The sequence below is a fragment of the Acanthochromis polyacanthus genome, chromosome 13, assembly GCF_021347895.1.
Source record: "Acanthochromis polyacanthus isolate Apoly-LR-REF ecotype Palm Island chromosome 13, KAUST_Apoly_ChrSc, whole genome shotgun sequence".
NCBI classification, from domain to species: domain Eukaryota; kingdom Metazoa; phylum Chordata; class Actinopteri; family Pomacentridae; genus Acanthochromis; species Acanthochromis polyacanthus.
The window spans coordinates 20,103,915-20,124,696 of NC_067125.1; the positions used below are offsets into that span (position 1 = coordinate 20,103,915).

A 20,782-nucleotide genomic window follows, 5' to 3' on the forward strand; every position below is an offset into this window, starting at 1 on the left:
CCGACAGCACAACAAGAAGGCATATTTAGCGTAATATGTGCTTGCAATATCACGCCTTGGCCAGGTAAACAGGCTTTGTTTTGAACCGGGTCTGCGTGCGCAGCTGCCTAATTAAATATGCATACGTCATGTGAAAGGGGTCTATATACCGCAACAACTGCTCAGGAGTGGCCCAGGGAACACAAAAGAGCTTAAGTGTTCCACATTCCCCAGTTCCAAATCTTATTGAGCATCTTTGGGATGTGCCAGAATACGACTGATCTAGGTAAGTCCCACCCTGCAACCGACAGGACTCACAAAATTCACTGACACAGGACATCCCCAGAGGTCCATGCCCGACTGACTCAGCGAAATATTAGTAACATAAAGATAGGGTGACCATATTCTGTTTCTCTGAAAAGAGGACACACTTCCAGCTCGCGCGCGAAAAATTTTCAGTCCCCCCCCCCCCCCCCCCATTTTTAGGGGTTTTCCATGGGTCAGGGGGCTTTGTGCTTCAAACTCAGTTAAACAGATATTCTGAATTTCCCAGAAAAGAACACTTTACCTGGATATACAGAAAAATAGCCCAAAACACTCACAAACAGTTGCTTTATAAATAATATATTCATTAATTTAAAGCAATTCTCCTAAACAATATAATCAGTCACATACAAATATGGCATGCTCTCGTCTTTAATAGTTATTGACTCAAGTTGTGTAGGAACACACGTATTCAGATGTTTAACAAAATAAGAAATAATCATCTCTCTTAAGTCTGACACTTACACCTTAGTTAGGAAAAGTGAGGTAGAGTACCATTCTTCAAAATAACCTTCCAATTATCAATTATGTAAAAATAGAAATAATGCCTCAAAATATTAAACAAAAAGAAAAAAGAGAGGTAGCCTATTCTTCAATGTTCAGTTAGCCCATTCTTCAAAATAATGTGTCTAATGGCAAATGAAAAAAATATAGAAATAATGCCTCAAGTCAACAGTCCTTTTTTCCTTCTTTTTCCTTCTCTTATTAGCTACAGAGACATAAGTCCCAGCTTTGCAGACTGTACATTCTGCCTCCCATTTGACACGACCCGGACGAAAACAGGGGTACTTTTTTCGCATTTCATCAGTGAAATGACATTTGCGTTTCGGTATTTTCTTTCGGTTCGAGTGTTCTCTCGCAGTGTGCCTACCTGCCTGTCAGCCTGCGAGGAGTGAGTGTGGAGCGTTCCGGGGTTCGGCTCAAACTCCGCCTCTCAGAGCGTGTTTGCAAACGAACCATTCAACGTGAATGGTAACCGGCTCATTAATATTTATGTACGTCGGATTACCAGCCAATCACGAAGCGCGTTCATCAGCCGGCTCATTAATATTTATGTCCGGCTCATTAATATTTATGAAAAGGGAAAGTGCCGTATCCGTAGGCCACGGGCTACGGGTACGGGTCCGTATCTGTAGACACTACCATGATAAATACTCTGGTCTGTGACGCGCTCAAGCTGGGCAAGATCAAAAACCCGGACATTTGAAGGACTTTATAAACCCCGGCCGGACAGCCCGGACAGCCTCTCAAAAGAGGACATGTCCGGGCAAAAGAGGACGTATGGTCACCCTACATAAAGAGGACTAACACGATATTAGGCAGATGGTCAAAATGTTATGCTTGATCGATGTAAATTTATTGGTAAACATTAGTGGTAAATATACATTTATGATTATTGTTGAAACCGTTTGACAGGATCAATATGGACTGTTTTGCTCTGTGTACCACTAGGAATAAATCTGGCCTTCAAAACCAAAGTCACAAACTGGGCTATGTACAGAAAGTTAAAGTGTGAGTACATGTATATATCTGGTTAGTGTAAGAGTTGAATTTCAAGCATCTCTTCTTATTAGTATATAAACTCAGTAAGCGTAATAAGTAAGAAAAGAGTCCACTGTGTCTCTCCAGCCTACAAAGTGGATCTGATTTTTTTTTTTTAAATGGCATTATATTAAAAAAAAAATACTCTTAGTTATATTTTGGGAACCATTTAGAGACTCCAAATCTCTGGACTATTTTTGTTTTGGGGGTAAAACTTGTCATACCTGCTTAATCAGTTGTGAAAGTTAAGCAAAAATAAATAGTTCTTGGGTTTTGCTTTTGTTTCTTTTTTGTAAGTAAATGTTGGCATTAAAAAGTATTTATTTTGTATTATTGCGACATATAGCTACAAGTGGTTTAGAAAATAGCACTAGTTGACTTATTAATAAAATGTTTTTTAAACTTTATCTCAGGCACTATTTGATATATCTAGCTAAAACCATCTTAAATATAGTGTTAGTGTTTTGCGAGTGGCTAACTAGTTAGTTCTCATGGACTCTCAACAAGATTTAATAATGAAAAAAGAGCCAAAAACTATTCTTACCTGTGGAAAGTTATTCCAAGTTTCATTGTCTTGATCGTCCGACGTAGTATGCAACTGTATGCAGCACAATGAGCCGGCATTCTTCTTGTTTTAGTTTTCGTGCCATTTCCATCAATGGAAAACAGTGAAACTTTGCCCCCACTAGCTTAGTGTCTCTGTAGGCACACCGGTCAAAGGGGCGTGTCTTGACTTCCGGTGTATGAAGCGAGCTGAGTAGACGCACGCTTAGCCTGCTCCTGCATGGGCTTAACATTTCCTTTTTAAATCCTTATTTTTCGACACTGTCTAAGCCACCTTATCGTTGAGGGCTCCTTTGGCTTTATTTTTGTGATTTGTACGAGGCCATGTCGAAGAGCAAAGGGAAACAAAACGAAAAAGACGCTCCACCATCCCTTGCGGCCACTGCTAAAGCTAACGCTAGCTTGACTGCGGAGGACATTATCTCGCTTCTGGCCAAACATAAGGAAGAATTGGCCTCCGAGTTCAAGTCGTCATTTGAGTCCTTGACCCCGAAACTTGACCACATTAATGCCGCAATCTGTGATCATGGAGATCGTATCAGATCACTTGAGGAGAATGCAACTACAGCTGATCAACGCCTTACTGATTTGGAGAGCAAATACGGAGCTTTACAAAAAGAAAATGAGATGCTCAGGGACAAGGTGGCGGACCTAGAGGGAAGAAGCAGGCGCCATAACATCCGTATTGTGGGCTTAGCTGAAAGCTATGGTGGCCCCCGCCCGACCATCTTTTTCTCCGAGCTTTTGGTGGAAGTGCTGGGCCAGGACACGCTCCCCTCGTCTCCGGAAATAGACCGAGCCCACCGGACCCTCGCTCCAAAGCCTGCTCCTGGAGCGAAACCCCGTCCTGTTCTCCTTTGTTTGCATCGATTCCAAATTAAAGACTTGATCATCCGTGAAGCACGTAAAAGAGGAAACCTGACGTACAGGGGCCACCTGATCCGCATTTATGAAGATTACAGCCCGGACGTGATGAAGCTGCGCAGCGAATACCGGGCTCCTATGGATACCACCCAGCGCTACTCTTCCCTGCCAGGCTGCGCATCACGCTGCCGAATGGGAACAAGAAGTGGCTGCCGTCGGCCTCTGTGGCGAAAAAGTTTGTTGAGGACTTGGATACGACCTCCTAATCCCGTGCGGTAATCACACTTGTTTTAGACTGACTATGCTCTCCACTTGTTCATAGTGCCTGTTCTCAATATATAATACATGACAATTGTGATTTTTTTTCTCCCTTAACCTGCCAGTTTATACAGGTCACAGGGAGACTTAGTTTGAAGCCTTCATACTATGTGGTAACAAGACGTGTTATTGTTTGTTGTATATAAGGTTATGACAAGGATGCTTTATTGAGTTCAGTAGTGTCTACTTGCCCTAATGCGGTGGCAGGGATTTATGGAAAGGAAGTTTTGCAAAGTGCTGATTAGGTGGTTGTTGCCTTTTGCAACAGTTGTTTTGCTTACAGTCTTGTCATGTTTTGTTTGTTTATTCTATGCCATATTTTTGTTTTTCTTGTTGTTTTCTTATTGTTTTTTCATCTCTTTTTAACCATTTACGCTTCAGTGCGTAGTAGGTGTACCGCCAGCGGTACACTTACTAATTTGCATAGGAATTTCAAGAATGTCCGACGGCTGCAAACCCGATTATACAAACACTATACGCCGATGGAAAGCTTAGATTCTCATGAATCCGCCGGTATAAACCACTTTCAGATGTGATTACCACAGCGGGCGAGAAAAACACATTTGTCCGACAAAAACAAATATTCATCCATCCGTTCTCTATACACGGCTTCAACGCACACAGCGCGACTCACATTTCCGGGTTCATTATTACACACAGAAAAAAAGATTCCACAAAAAACGGCCATAATCGAACCTTTTACATCCAGACAACACAAGCCAGTAAACTATTTTGTCCAAAACATGTCCTGAAGTCGGTATAAAATCCACGAGTCGGTCGTTTTCAAGGAAATGCACCTCGCGATGTGCGTCCAATATTCCCTGTATTTTTGTAATTTTTTTTATTTAAAAATAGAATATTGGCGATTTTTTGTACTGAAAACGGCTGGAATTGACTGAAGCTTAAAGGGTTAATGTGTGCCACCCCCTTTTTTATGCATATGTGCTACAGTTTATACTTCTTACATGGGATCAATGCTTTTACTATAAACTCGTATGATAAGGTCTAATGCTTTCTCAACACCAGCTGGTGCATTATGATTTGTCAGCTGGAATGTAAAGGGGCTGAATTCTCCCATAAAACGGAAAAAAGTAATTAGTCATTTAAAGCAGCTGAACACCAGAATTGCATTCATTCAAGAAACTCATTTAAAAACCTCAGATCACCTCAAACTCCGGTTTAATTGGGTGGGACAAACCTATCACTCATCATTTAACAGCAAGGCGCGGGGTGTAGCTATTCTTGTCCACAAAAATGTTCCACTTTCAGTAAATGATGTGATATCTGATCCCAGCGGGTGTTACGTTATAGTCTTAGGTAAAATTGGTTGTAATAAGGTAACTCTCGTTAATGTATATGGTCCAAACTGGGACAATGAGGACTTTTTTAAAAAATTGTTTTTTTCACTCCCTGATCTCAACGTTAGCCAACTTATTTTCGGTGGTGATTTTAACTGTTGTCTCAATCCATTACTTGATCGCTCTTCAAACAAGCCACAACCTATGTCCAAATCTGCAAAAGTCATACAGCTATTTCTGGAGCAGTACGGCGTTTCAGATGTTTGGCGGTACTTTAATCCCAGTGCCAGACAGTTCTCTTTTTTTTCCCCTGTACACTGCACTTTTCACGAATTGATTTCTTTCTACTTGATAATAAGCTGCTCCCGTCAGTTAGCTCCTGCAACTATGCTCCCATAGTAATATCCGACCACGCATCTGTTACTTTAGATATTTTATTCCCAGGCAGCCCCTTGGTACGGTCTCCATGGCGTTTTAATTCATTATTACTCAAGGATACAGACTTTATCAAATTTATTAATGAATGTATAGATTTTTTTATTTCCACCAATGTCACGCCTGATGTAACTGCAGCCACAATCTGGGAAGCTTGTAAGGCCTTTCTGCGAGGTGAGATAATAGCTTTCACGGCCCATAAAAGTAAGATTGCCCGCCAAAAAAGCCAGGCTCTTTACAATGCTATATCTGAATTACAAACAAGATGTGCAGAATCTCCTTCAGCTGATTTGACTAAAGAGCTACTACTAAAAAAGTCTGAATTTGATTGTATGGCCACTGATGTAGCTGTTAGATCTATAACAAGGACCAGATATAGTTACTACGAGCTTGGTGATAAGCCGAATAAAGTCCTTGCCCACCAGATTCGTCAGTCCACCTCAGCTCAGCACATCACTGAAATTTCTGTGGGTAATACTCTTTCCATTGACCCACCAAAAATTAATGATCATTTTTTGGACTTCTATTCCTCTTTGTACAAATCTGAAATGTCACCGGATGAAAGCTGCTTTGATTTTTTTTTTAAAACACTTTACAATCCCTACCATCGAATTAGACGTTGCTTCTGAATTAGATAAGCTGTTTACTGCCAGTGAAATTAAAAATGCAGTGATTGCTATGCAGAGTGGAAAGAGCCCTGGCCCTGATGGCTTTCCATCAGAATTTTATAAGGTTTTTATTGATAAACTGTTGCCCCTCCTCCTCAGTATGTTCAAAGAGGCTTCTGAATCTGAGGTCCTCCCACTTACTCTACGACAAGCCACAATTTCATTCATCTTAAAAAAAGATAAAGACCCTCGTTTGTGCAGCAATTACTGCCCCATTTCACTGCTGTGTGCAGACGTTAAAATCATGGCAAAAATGCTGGCAAAGCGCCTGGAGCCCATGATGTCGACTATAATTAAACCCGATCAGATGGGCTTTATTAAAACAAGACACTCGTATCACAACATCAGGCGCTTATTGAACATTCTGCATTCACCCTCATCATCGAACACCCCAGAAATGGTCCTCTCGATGGATGCTGAAAAAGCTTTTGATCGGGTAGAATGCCCTTACCTATTTTACACCAAAAGCGCTTTGGTTTTGGCTGCACATTTATATCTTGGGTTAAGTTGCTATATTCTTCCCCCCGGCACGTGTTCGTACAAATAATGATCATTCTAAATATTTCCCTTTAGGCCGTGGTACCCGTCAGGGCTGCCCTCTCTCTCCCCTTTTGTTTGCAATAGCCCTTGAGCCTCTGGCAGCGGCACTTAGATCTAGCAGTATGTGTGGCATCTCAAGGGGTGGTTTAATTCATACAGTGTCCTTGTACGCGGACGATCTTCTGCTGTTTGTTTCAGATCCGGACAACTCTATACCACCTGTCCTGTCCTTACTAAAGGATTTCGGGCATATATCGGGCTATAAACTCAATTTTAATAAGAGTGAAATTTTCCCTGCTAACTCTGCTGCTGAAGCCTACTCGTTCACTAGTTTACCTTTTAAAGTTGCCTTGCAAAGTTTTAAATATCTTGGAATCCGCATAACTAAGGAGTTTTCAAAGCTTTATAAAACCAATTTCGATCCTTTACTTGAACAACTCACTCTAGATATGCAACGCTGGTCCATGCTACCTCTTTCTCTGGCAGGAAGGATTAGTTGCATCAAAATGAATGTGCTACCCAAGTTTTTATATATTTTTCAATGCACTCCCGGGGTTTATCCCAAAAAGGTTCTTTCAGTTACTTGATGATTCTATTTCACAGTTCATATGGAATAAAGAACCTCCCAGAATGCGAAAGAACCTTCTACAGAAAAACAAAGAATGTGGCGGTCTAGCCTTGCCTAATTTTCTATTCTATTATTGATCAGTAAACATCCGCACAATGCTGTTTTGATGCAGTACTGATCATAACAAGCCAAATTGGCTGCCAATGGAGGAGGCCTCATGTGATTCTGCTTCTTTATTTTCTCTATTGTGTCTTCTTTGAAATTAACTGTCACATCCTACTCTAATAATATTATAGTTAAAAATTGTCTAAAAATTTGGGTACAAGTAAAGAGACATTTGGAGTTTCAGGGAACCTTGGTTCACTCACCGTTTGATTTGAATCCTCTTTTTCCTCCGTCACTTATTGATAGAACCTTTGCATTGTGGAGGAGCCATGGACTTGTCTCTGTGAAAGACTTCTTTATTGACGGCACCTTGGCTTCATTTGCTCAATTATCTTTGAAGTTTAATTCACCCAACACTCATTTTTTCAGGTATCTACAGGCCAGAGACTTTATAGTCAGACACTTTCCTGGCTCTCCCAGGATCCCCAAGAGTATGATTGATGATTGATGATTGATGCTGTGATGGAGATTCAGCCTTCTAAGAGGCATACAATATCAAAAATATATAATCTGCTACTGTCTAATGTCTCTGTAACATCCATAGGTGAAAGTAAGCCAGAACGCACCGGAACGCCGTGCCGGTAAGAAATATACTGGCCTCTTCTACCGGAATGCCTCTGAAAAGCAACTTTCACTCATGCATACAATGCGAACCCTTTCTTTTTTCAAGCAACATTTTTCCGAAATAAGTGTAAAATTGATGAATACATAAAACTTATCTCCAGACTACATCTTCTGTGACGTGTTGAACAAGGTTAATGCGCCTGACGAGCACTAGGCTATCATATGTATGATACAGTACTCGCTTACCGTGATAGGTTGCAGCTTGTAGTGGGCAATCACTCGCTGTAGTGTAACGTTAATCCGATGTCCACTGTTGTGTGTTTTTTTGCAGACAACAGGGTAGTCATTTTTGCAAAATAAACAAAACATAAATCCACAAGTAATAAATTGTGAAGTTTCATGCGTCGTGAAATACTCTCCGTCTCTCTGTCATGCGAGCAGCATCACTCCTTCCGCAAACAAGCACACGTGGAAGTGAGGTAAACTCAATGCGTTCTTTTCATTGGATGGCTGGTTGCCTAGGTGATGTAAGTACCCCTTCCCCCCCCGTCCCCGCCTCCCGAGACAACCAGGACAGGTCAAAAATGCAAAGAAAAATTGACAATATTTTCAAGAGGAAGAGGGATGACAGGCAGGTTTAGGAAAAGAGAGCGGAAAGTCCAGAGGAAGCACATGGAGCAGGTAGGCTATGCAGTAGACCAGACAGGGACCATGAAATCTATCATTCTATCAAAAATGGCTGACAATGTTACTAGACTAGAACACAAAAGTAGGCTGTAAGATTTTTTTTTGTGTAACCTACATTTACTGTGGGCCTAGGCTGTAAGTCAGCTGTGCAGCTCTCAGCTAACCTGCTGCAGCATGAGATAGCCTACATTTTTTTGTAACACTGAATTAACCCTTGAGTACTGTTCCAATTCCCATCCTTTCTTTAGGGCCAGAAACAGCCACTAACAAAAACTGCTGTAAAAATAAATAAGATAAATATTTTTTTCTCTGTTTTGCGTAAATGTGTTAATTTACTGCAGTTCTGATCAAACTAAACATTAATTGTGTTTTTTTAATTTAAATATTTTAAATGCCAATTTTATAAGTGGTGTCACTGATTTTGGGGAAAACACACAAAATGACTGATTTTCAATATAAAAAATTATTGGAGCCTGGAGATTTTTTTACCTGTTATCACAGTGTTGGATATAACAAAGATTTGTAACAAAACTGACTTTGATGCATTGTTAGTTTTTGTGTACCATCAGATTTTATCTTTTTCTCCCTTTCATACAATTAAGGCCAAAAAAGCCACAAACACTGCTGTTAAAATTTTACATAAAACGATTTTTTCTGCTTTTTTTGTATAACTGTGTTAAATAGGCCAGAAGTCTAATTTTAGCAGGCTAATAACTCTGACATTGGGGTCCGATGCCTTATGTAAAGACATGGCTGGCCAAGGGAAGGAAAGCAGCCATCTCAACGACAGGCATGGCTTGCCACTATAAAGGAAGACAACTACTACAGCCCTCTGTGGAAAATGTGGAAATCTCTGTAATTCCATTTCCCATGTTATCATTTATGAGGCACAGTGCTGTAAATGCAACAATCTGTTATTTTGTGTGCAAATAACGGATAAAGGCCAGGGAAAATATTGGTTAGCACTATCACCTGCTGGTGTCACAGAGTAGTGCTACTGCACTACTAATAATGTTATTATTGTTCTAATGTTATCTCCCCGACTTCCCGTAAAGAAAATAAATGTTTTGCCATATATTAAATTATGTGTCTAACATCTTACATTATGCACTCAAGGATGTGGACAGGAATCAGAAAAGAGCAGGATTTATCAACATCTGTCTTGTACAATGCTCGCACGTTTTGCGCACAAACTAAAAATTTTTTTTTTTTTTGAGTTGCACAGTTCCTGCAAGAATCTTATCTTACTTTCACCCCTGGTAACATCTGATCACCTCCGGGCTGCCTGGTCTGAAGAACTTAATGTAGAAATCAATGAGGAACAATGGCAATCTGCTCTGAAGAGTATTCATTCCTCATCTATTTGTGCTAGACATTGTGTTCTTCAGTGCAAGGTTGTGCACCAGGTTCACTGGTCCCAGAATAGGCTTGCTCAAATCTTCCCAGGTACTGACTCCAACTGTGTAAAATGTAACCAAGGTCCAGCTAATCTTTCCCACATGTTCTTGACTTGTCCTGCCTTGTCCATATTTTGGAACTCAGTCTTTGACTCACTTTCAGTTATTTCATCCACGATAGTTCCGCGATCCCCTTTGACGGCGCTGTTTGGGACTCTCCCTAGCGACCACTCTATGCCACCACATTTCGTGGAACTCGTTGCTTTTCTCACGCTACTGGCCAGAAGAGCAATATTGATGCACTGGAAAGACCCTCATCCACCTACTCATTCTCAATGGATAAAAGATGCCCTTTTTTCATGAAACTGGAAAAAATCAAATACACTCTCAGAGGCTCTGATGCCAAATTTTCAGAAGTCTGGTGCCCTTTCCTAGACCATGTCAGGACTCTTACTCTTGACATTGCCCCTTAACTTATTTATTTGTTTATTTACTTCTCTATCTGTCTGAGGTTGTTTCATTTTTTTCTATCCTCTTCCTGCCAGTAATTTTATCTTATTGACCTTTTTTTTTTTTTTGTACCCACACTCTGATACTATACCTGTGCACGTTCAGTAGCACATGTGTTTGTTTTGTTTTGGCACATTTTCTGTTTTTTTTTGTTGTTGTTGTTTTTCTTTCCTTGAGGTTTGTGTTGGTTTGTGTCTTGTGTAATGTCTTTTGCTGTGTTGTTTTTTTGTTTTGTTTTTTTTTCCTGACTTTGTTATTAAATCTGTTCATTTTTGTTAATGGTCACGTTTGGTTGGCCATTTACGTATCAGTTGTTTGTATGCTCCTGGTACTCTGTTTATTGTGCCTTGGAAAATTCATAAATAAATCACATATATAAAAAAAAGGGGCGTGTCGTATCTACTCTTCATATCTATGGTTCTAAACACCCGTACCTAGTGATGGCTGATCGAGACTTTGTTGAAGCTTCAACACTTTATCCAATACATGCTTCATTACTCGAGGCTTCACTGACACTCAGTGCTCGAGTAGGACATCTAGTGGTCAATAAAATGAAGTGCAATTGATTCATGTTTCTGATTGGTTCATGGATTGTTTTGGATTTGATTCGCCATGCACGTTCCTGTTTCACTACATTAGATGATTGTATCTGTTCTAGTGGCTACAATAATAATAATATTACCAGTAATAATAATGACAATAACTACTGAAGAGCCTGTTTCTTATTTGCCATGTCTGTCTGTAACCCTATATACTCTTCACTGATATTCTGTGTTATGAAACATTTAAACGGTGCATCTACATTCATGTGCTCTATAAGTACAGACTGATGCAATTTTCACAGGAGGCTGGTGCAAATACACATTATATTATGGATTTTGGCAAAGTATGTCTTGGGTTAATTGCTAAAGAGGGTGTGCTTGTGTAACTGGATATGATTTTTTTTAACAATGTATTAACAGTTTTTGTATGCAGGTATATATATGCATTGCAGTATACATTACAAGACTTACTCAGTTATGCAAATATTTTTAACCATAATGTGGTACTTGCATATTAAACAGATCCTCATAAAATAAGGAAATGAAGAGAAAAAGATGGGAAAAAAAGAAAAAATGAAATAAACATGTTCTCATACATGCAAATGCATAAATGCAGTACTTTATACAGAACAGCAGGTAATCCTGTCATTCCTCTCATTCTGGTAGTTCCACGAGGTCTACATCACAACTGTTCATTCCACCTCATCACTTTCATCTGTTAAATTCATGGATTTCACAAAAGCAATAAAGGGTCCCCACGCGTTCTCAAACGAATCCTGTCTCCCTTTTCGTACATGTGTCACTCTTTCTCGAGGAAAGGTTATTAACATCTGTCTCACCCAGTCTACTAATCTTGGTATGCAAGTTTTTTCCAGAAAAATGCAAGTAATTTTTTAGAATGCAAGAGGCTTGAATCTATTATTATACGCTCACTCTTGGTGTACTTATGTCGCCTTGGATAAAGTCCCAAAATAAAGTGAGCAGAGTTCATTGTAATATTTTTAGAAATAATATTTTCTATTGTTTGTTGAATCTCCCCCCAGAATTTTTTAAACTTTGGGCAATCCCACATACAATGGTATAAAGTTCTCTTTGCTTCATTACATTTAACACATAAATCTGGGATGTTGCTGTTAAACTTATTTAATTTAACTGGTGTAATATATATTCTCAACCATTTGTATTATCGCAATTTAAATCAGGTATTGATTGATTGAGTGTGGGCTTTGGTGCAAATCAGTCAGTCCTCTGATTTTATGTCCATCTTTAGATCTTCTTTCCACTCTCTTCGTTTTTTTAACAGTCGTAGTTGCCTTGATATCAGGCAGCAAATGGAAATTATGCCATACACAGGAACTTTTCCTGATTGGCTCCTGCTGCAGATCTATCTATCTAGCTATACACTACTAACTGTCAAAGCAACGAACGGCAGCAACAAAACCAACCTACTCTGTGGAAAATCATTCAAATAAACGACACTATGGGATCTCCTATCCTGGAACACACTCAATCCCGCCAAGTGAGTCACATAACAAACCGAACCAATCAGGTGATTCGAAGCAGTTGAGTGCTTCATACGTCACGAGTCACATGACCAAATCATGCGTCGGCACAGTGGCTCGATACGACTGCTTCATGAGCGGGGCTTGGCCAAGATGGCGGCTGTGTAAGACGCTTTTTGCCGAGCACTGCAAAATATAATCTCAAACACGGTAAAAACAAAGTATAAACCCTTCCGAAGAACTTTTTGCTGTGTCTTCTCTTACAAGGACTGCTTACTCGCTACAATTCAAAGAAATTATGAATTCACGTGAAAAGAAAAGACCGCTGGGACAGTTCAAGCTAGACGGCTATGCTAGCAACATGGTCACGGTAGACAACCCTTTGATTGACAGCTGTCACGATTATGCCTCCACACCGTTGATGCTGACCGAAGATGTGCATGACTTTCCACCTCTGCCCATTTCCCCAAGTCAGTCGCCTGCGCCGAAAAAACAAATGCATTCTGTTTCTGGGCAAGAAAATACAGATGTGGTGGCTAACTTGTCGAAGCTAATAAATGAAAGAGCGGACCGTCTTGCCTTGCAGATAGAAGGCCTCAAGAAAACAATAGATTTTGCGTGTGAAGAAATCAAAGATGTGAAAGGAAAAGTGCGTATTTTGGAGACAAATGTGGCCAAAGGAGAAGAACGACTTGACACATGCATGAAGAAAATCAACGACCTGGAAAGTCACTCACGGAGGATGAATCTCAAACTTTATGGTGTGAAAGAAACTGAAAAAGAAGATGTGCGGAAAATCACTATAACAATTTGCCAAGCAGTGATGCCAGAGCTAAAAGGGCGTCTACTCGACACCATTGACGTTGTGCATCGTGTCGGTCCCAAGACACCAAATAGTGTGAGACCCAGAGGCATCATCATGAAATTCTCCCTGCGCACAGTGAAAGAAGACCTATACAAAGCAGGCAAGACCTCCAAGTACCTCCAAGACAACGGTCTTAGATTTGCACTGGATCTCACCAAAGCTGAAAAAGAACGTCGAGGAGAGCTGTACCCCACCATAAAAAAGGCGCGAGAGGACGGCAAGACTGCATACTACGTTGGAGCCCGTGGATTTATCAACGGTGTTGAAATCTTCACACCTAAAAAATGAAAGATCTTCTGATGAAGATCTACAGGCTATCATTGATCAGTATTTGTGCCTTTGTTCTTTGCACAGCCTTCAAAAGTAAAAATTAAGTTAGTATATTTCCAAAAAAAAAAGTAAATAAATAAATTTAAAAAAGGGTTATTCAGGTTCATAGTTACAAGCACAATGAGGCTTTTTACTTATAGTGTGCACAGTTTTACCGAACACTTGAACTTGATATAGCAGCACTTGGTTTATTGAGAAAGACTTTTCTTCAGACTACCTAGTTTTTTCTCTTGTTTTTTCCTGTTTCTTGTTCCTGTTCTAGTTTTTACATTGTCATTATCTGTTGTTTCCCTTAATGCCAGGGGGTTAAAACAAATTTGTAAGTGAAAAGCCTTATTTTTGTTTGCCAAAAAACTCAAAACTGATTTCTGTTTTTTTCAAGAGAGTCATTCTGTAGAACCCCACGAGAACTTCTGGAAGTCCCAATGGAGTAATGATGTCTGGTACGCACACGGTACAGAAAGATCAGCTGGGGTAACTACTTTGAAAGGTACATTTAATGGTACAATTTTGCATTCAGACTGCGACTCATTAGGTCACTATATATGTCACATGATAAATTATAATCATTCAGTTATTATTATTACCAACTTATATAACACCAAACCTGAAAATGATAAGCTTTTAGATTCTGTAGAAACTAGACTCCTTTTCTGGCTAACCAAATATCCAAACTCGACTCTATTAAGTGGTGGGGACTTGAATGTTTCTTTAAACAATGCAATGGACAGATGGCCCCCAAATGAAAGTTCAACACTAAATGTAAGACTGGTTATTATCTAGTAACTTCTCCCACGATGCCGTTACGGTCAATATCCTTGCAACACCTTTAACAGACCATAAGGCCATTTATATAAATGTACAGCTCTCTGCCCCTGAAAATAATCTTCACAGATACTCTTACTGGAAGCTGAACAGTTCCCTCTTGGAACATGACACAGTTAAATTTTAAATTTAAAAACTCATTGACTCTTTTTGGTGCAAAGCTAAAAAGGAGGGCTCTTATGGATTAAATTGGGAGCTCTTTAACCCTTTAAGCTTCAGTCAATTCCAGCCGTTTTCAGTACAAAAAATCGCTAATATTCTATTTTTAAATAAAAAAAATTACGAAAAATACGGGGAATATTGGACGCGCATCGGGAGGTGCATTTCCTTGAAAACGACCGATTCGGGGATTTTATACCGACTTCAGGACATGTTTTGGACAAAATAGTTTACTGGCTTGTGTCATCTGATGTAAAAGGTTGGATTATGGCCGTTTTTTGTGGAATCTTTTTTTTTGTGTGTAATAATAAACCCGGAAATGTGAGTCGCGCTGTCTGCTTTGAAGCCGTGTATAGAGAACGGATGGATGAATATTTGTTTTTGTCGGACAAATGTGTTTTTCTCACCCGCTGTGGTAATCGCATCTGAAAGTGGTTTATACCGGCAGATTCATGAGAATCTAAGCTTTCCATCGGTGTATAGTGTTTGTATAATCGCGTTTGCACCCGTCGGACATTCTTGAAATTCCTATGCAAATTAGTAAGTGTACCGCCGGTGGTACACTGAAGCTATATGAAGCAGGTAAATTTCTAAGACATTACGGCGCCAAAATTGCTAAAGCCAAAGCTGCAGAAGAAGAATCTTTAGTTATCCAAATTACATCAATATACCAAAAACACCCTAGTGAACTCTCGGAGGAGGATAAACTACAACTCCAAAAACATCAAACTAAATTAGACAAGCTCTATCGCCATAAAGCAGAAGGTGCATTTGTTAGGTCAAGGAGAAGATGGCTGGAGGAAGAAGAACAGAACTCCACATACTTCTTTCGTTGAGAAAAACATTGCTCTAAAACCAATACAATACAGCAACTCAACATAAATGGTACCGTCACAGATGATGCTAAATGTATATCACAATATTGCTATCAATTTTATAAAAATTTGTATGAATCGCAATATAATGTAGATAATGCTACTCACTTTGCAGACTCTGTTAATGTAAAAACTATTGAAGATTCAGATAGGCATCACTGTGATCGATCATTTACAGAGGAAGAGGTTATTAAATCTATTGCCCTTCTTAAAAACAACAAATCACCAGGCACTGATGGGCTGGTCGCAGAGTTTTATAAATGTTTTTTCTGATCTGTTAGCTCCTTTTTTACTACAGGTTTTCATAGAGAGCACTAATAAGGGGTCTCTCCCTCCTACTCTCACCCAAGGCCTAATCACTTTGCTTCCCAAACCTAACAAAGAATCACTTTTTATAGATAATTGGCGACCAATATGTTTTCTAAACAACGACTATAAAATTATGGCTGTAATGCTTGCTAGGAGAATTAAAGACATTTTAGATGTAATAATAGATGAGACACAATCCGGCTTCATGAGGAATCGGCACATCTCTAATAATATCAGACTTGTATTAGACATCCTAGACTACTCTGAATTAATCTTAGATGAATCCTTTATCCTTTTTCTGGACTTTTACAAAGCGTTCGACTCAATTGAGCACGAATTTATGTTTTTAGCACTAAAGAAATTCGGCTTTGGAGATATATTCTGTAATGCGATTAAGGCTTTATATGCAAATGCAAACTGCTCCATTAGAATGAAAAATGGTACAACGTCAAGATTTGAGCTCAAACGTGGTATCCGTCAAGGGTGCCCAATTAGTCCATACCTTTCCTGCTTTGCACACAAATTTTAACATCTTATAGCCTTAAAAGTGAATTGAACGGAATTACAATAGCTGGTAGAGAAATTTTCATAAGCCAACTGGCAGATGAAACTACAATTTAAAAAAAAATAACAGCTAGGTGTCTGTTGCTTTAAACATCATTCAAAACTTTTCTAAGGCCTCAGGATTAACTCTAAACTTAAATAAATGCCAATTGCTACCAATTAAAGAATGCAGTGAAAGTAGTATTTGTGAAATACGCGTTGTAAAGGAAGTAACTTAATTAGGACTAACAATCTGTAAGGACTGCAAATATAGGCTCTCAACAAATTTTACTCCAATTATTAAAAAAACACAATCTAAACTAAATCAATGGTTACAAAGAGATTTAACTGTAAGAAGAAGGATCTTGCTCTCTAAAGCAGAGGGTCTATCCAGGTTAACTTATGCCGCACTTTCACTTCATGTAGACGCCAAAACTTGTAAGGATATTGACCGTATGCTCTTCAACTTCATCTGGAAGAACCGAACTCATTACATTAGGAAAAATGTTATAATGAATAATTATGAACAAGGAGGTCTCAATGTCTTGGACTTTACCAACCTTAACAATACATTTAAAATAAACTGGGCTGAACACTTTCTAAAAAATCCAATTTCAATATGGAACTTTATTCCTCACTATATTTTCTCTAGGTTTGGTGGCTTACATTTGATTTTAGGATGTGACTACAATTATTGACAAACTCCCTATAAAATTATCACTATTCCACAAGCAAGTCTTTTTAGCATGGTCCCTAATCTACAAACATAACTTTTCTCCTCATTCATACATAATATGGAATAACAAGAACATTCTCTACAAAAATAAATCCTTATTCTTCAATGATTGGGTGGAGAAACTGATAATCTTGGTAAAGCAACTTTTTAATAGCAATGGGCAACTGATGTCTTACTCGGAATTTTTAACAAATTATCAACTCCCAGTTACACCTAAACAATATGCAATACTTTTTGATGCTATTCCCTCAGGCATCATTATGCTATTCAAAAACTGTTAAAAATCAATAATGTCCTAAAATCAAATATAAATTGGCGTATGCTGACCATCCTTAGTAGCACTATCATTCTGCATTAGTTTGGGGTCAATACGTCACATGACCTGAGAGCTATTGAGCTAAAATGCTAATATTTACTGTAAAAAAACTGTTAAAAATCAATAATGTCCTAAAATCAAATATAAATTGGCGCATGTTGACCATCCTTAGTAGCACTATCATTCTGCATTAGTTTGGGGTCAATACGTCACATGACCTGCGAGCTATTGAGCTAAAATGCTAATATTCACTGTAAAAAAACTGTTAAAAATCAATAATGTCCTAAAATCAAATATAAATTGGCGTATGTTGACCATCCTTAGTAGCACTATCATTCTGCATTAGTTTGGGGTCAATACGTCACATGACCTGCGAGCTATTGAGCTAAAATGCTAATATTCACTGTAAAAAAAACTGTTAAAAATCAATAATGTCCTAAAATCAAATATAAATTGGCGTATGTTGACCATCCTTAGTAGCACTATCATTCTGCATTAGTTTGGGGTCAATACGTCACATGACCTGCGAGCTATTGAGCTAAAATGCTAATATTTACTGTAAAAAAACTGTTAAAAATCAATAATGTCCTAAAATCAAATATAAATTGGCGTATGTTGACCATCTTTAGTAGCACTATCCTTCTGCATTAGTTTGGGGTCAATACGTCACATGACCTGCGAGCTATTGAGCTAAAATGCTAATACTTACTGTAAAAAATTAATAAATTCATTAAGTATCCAAATGGAATAAAAAGTGGTGGGTCTTGATCAGTCTGTGTCATACTATAATCCCAAATAGATTTGGAGTCTCTGGGTCACATGACCTGGTAGCTATTGAGCTAAAATGCTAATACTTACTGTAAAAAATTAATAATAAATTCATAAAGCATTCAAATGTAATAAAACCTGGTGTGTCTTGATCACCTTTTACAGTCCTGTCAATCCTTATTGATTTGGAGTCTCTAGGTCGCATGACCTGGGAGCTATTGAGCCAAAATGCTAATATTTACAGTTAAATATCAATATAAAATATGGAAAGTATCCAGATGGAATAAAAAGTGGTGTGTCTTGATCACTCTATGAGATTTTCTAATCCTGCATAGATTTGGTGTCTGTAGGTCACATGACTTGGGAGCTATTGAGCTAAAATACTCATATTTACATTTTGAAATGAATTAAAAACTCGCTGAAAAAATATTAATCGTCTCCAAAAGCAATAATAAAGTCTGTGTAATAAACCAGGTCTAAATCTATTTAGCCAAAAGATCACATGACCTGGGAGTTACAGAGCTGCAATGCTCATAATTACGGTATAAAATACATGAAAAATTCACAAAACATATTAATTGTGTCCAAATGTTCATTCAATGTTTCTAAGTGTGACAAAGAATCTATGAACTACAAATCCCTATATTTGAGTGCCGTAACGTATCATAACATAATGTAACATAACATCACGTCAGGTCTTTGCTCTTCCTTTTTCTGCCTTTTTTCAAACGACCCATCGCACAACTCTGACTCCGAATGGTGTTCTGGATATTGAGCAGCACGTGTGTTATGGGCTCAGTCCATTGGATACTTATTTCATTGATAATTAAAGGTTAACTTACGTGAGGCAGAAAAAGAAAGAGCAAAGACCTGACGTGATGTTATGTTACATTATGTTATGATACATTACGGCACTCAAATATAGGGATTTGTAGTTCATAGATTCTTTGTCACACTTAGAAACATTGAATGAACATTTGGACACAATTAATATGTTTTGTGAATTTTTCATGTATTTTATACCGTAATTATGAGCATTACAGCTCTATAACTCCCAGGTCATGTGATCTTTTGGCTAAATAGATTTAGACCTGGTTTATTACACAGACTTTATTATTGCTTTTGGAGACAATTAATATTTTTTTAGCGAGTTTTTAATTCATTTCAAAATGTAAATATTAGTATTTTAGCTCAATAGCTCCCAAGTCATGTGACCTACAGACACCAAATCTATGCAGGATTAGAGCATCTCATAGAGTGATCAAGACACACCACTTTTAATTCCATCTGGATACTTTCCATATTTTATATTGATATTTAACTGTAAATATTAGCATTTTGGCTCAATAGCTCCCAGGTCATGCGACCTGGAGACTCCAAATCAATAAGGATTGACAGGACTGTAAAAGGTGATCAAGACACACCAGGTTTTATTACATGTGAATGCTTTATGGATTTACCATTAATTTTTTACAGTAAGTATTAGCATTTTAGCTCAATAGCTACCAGGTCATGTGACCCAGAGACTCCAAATCTATTTGGGATTATAGTATGACACAGACTGATCAAGACACACCACTTTTTACTCCATTTGGATACTTAATGAATTTATTAATTTTTTACAGTAAGTATTAGCATTTTAGCTCAATAGCTCTCAGGTCATGTGATGTATTGACCCCAAACTAATGCAGAATGATAGTGCTACTAAAGATGGTCAACATACGCCAATTTATATTTGATTTCAGGACATTATTGATTTTTAATCGTTTTTTCACTGTAAATATTAGCTTTTTTGCTCAATAGCTCTCAGGTCATGTGATGTATTGACCCCAAACTAATGCAGAATGATAGTGCTACTGAGGATGGTCAACATACGCCAATTTATATTTGATTTTAGGACATTATTGATTTTTAACAGTTTTTTTTTACAGTAAATATTAGCCTTTTTGCTCAATAGCTCTCAGGTCATGTGACATATTGACCCCAAACTAATGCAGAATGATAGTGCTACTAAGGATGGTCAACATACGCCAATTTATATTTGATTTTAGGACATTATTGATTTTTAACATTTTTTTTTACAGTAAATATTAGCCTTTTTGCTCAATAGCTCGCAGGTCATGTGACTTATTGACCCCAAACTAATGCAGAATCACAATCCTACCTTACCTGGTCAGCATACGCCAAAGAAGAAGAAATAGTTTGGCTTAAAAGCTTTTAAAGCAAAAAATTAAACATTTTTTAATGTAAATATCAGCATGTCTTCTCATTACGGTCCAGATCATGTGACTTTTCGACTGAGGTTTATTTTATTATCACACTAATAGATCACCGGGATGACACACATCACTTTTTATTTGAATTCACAATTTTTAAGACAGACAGACAGACAGACAGATAGACAGATAGATAAACAAGTTTTCAGCTTCTTAGACTTCAAGCTATTTATTTAGTGTAAATATTAGCCGTACAATTCGATAGTTAACAGTTAAGCTGAGTCAGTTACTTAAAACATCGCTGTATAATACATCTGCGAATGCAGCGCTTTATTTTTTAAACCGGAAATAGTTGATGCGCGGGCGTGCATTT

The 20,782-nt window shown here is 38.2% G+C and overlaps 1 long non-coding RNA gene across 2 annotated transcripts in view; it reads left to right on the forward strand.

Moving 5' to 3' along the window:
* Positions 1-14,970, forward strand: part of LOC127536905 (uncharacterized) — a 211,239-nt gene extending 196,269 nt beyond the window's left edge. For both annotated transcript variants that reach the window (XR_007946113.1, XR_007946114.1), the window contains one exon: positions 14,707-14,970. This is a non-coding gene — a long non-coding RNA (uncharacterized LOC127536905). The remainder of the gene's footprint in view (positions 1-14,706) is intronic.
* The last annotated feature ends 5,812 nt before the right edge of the window (positions 14,971-20,782 follow it).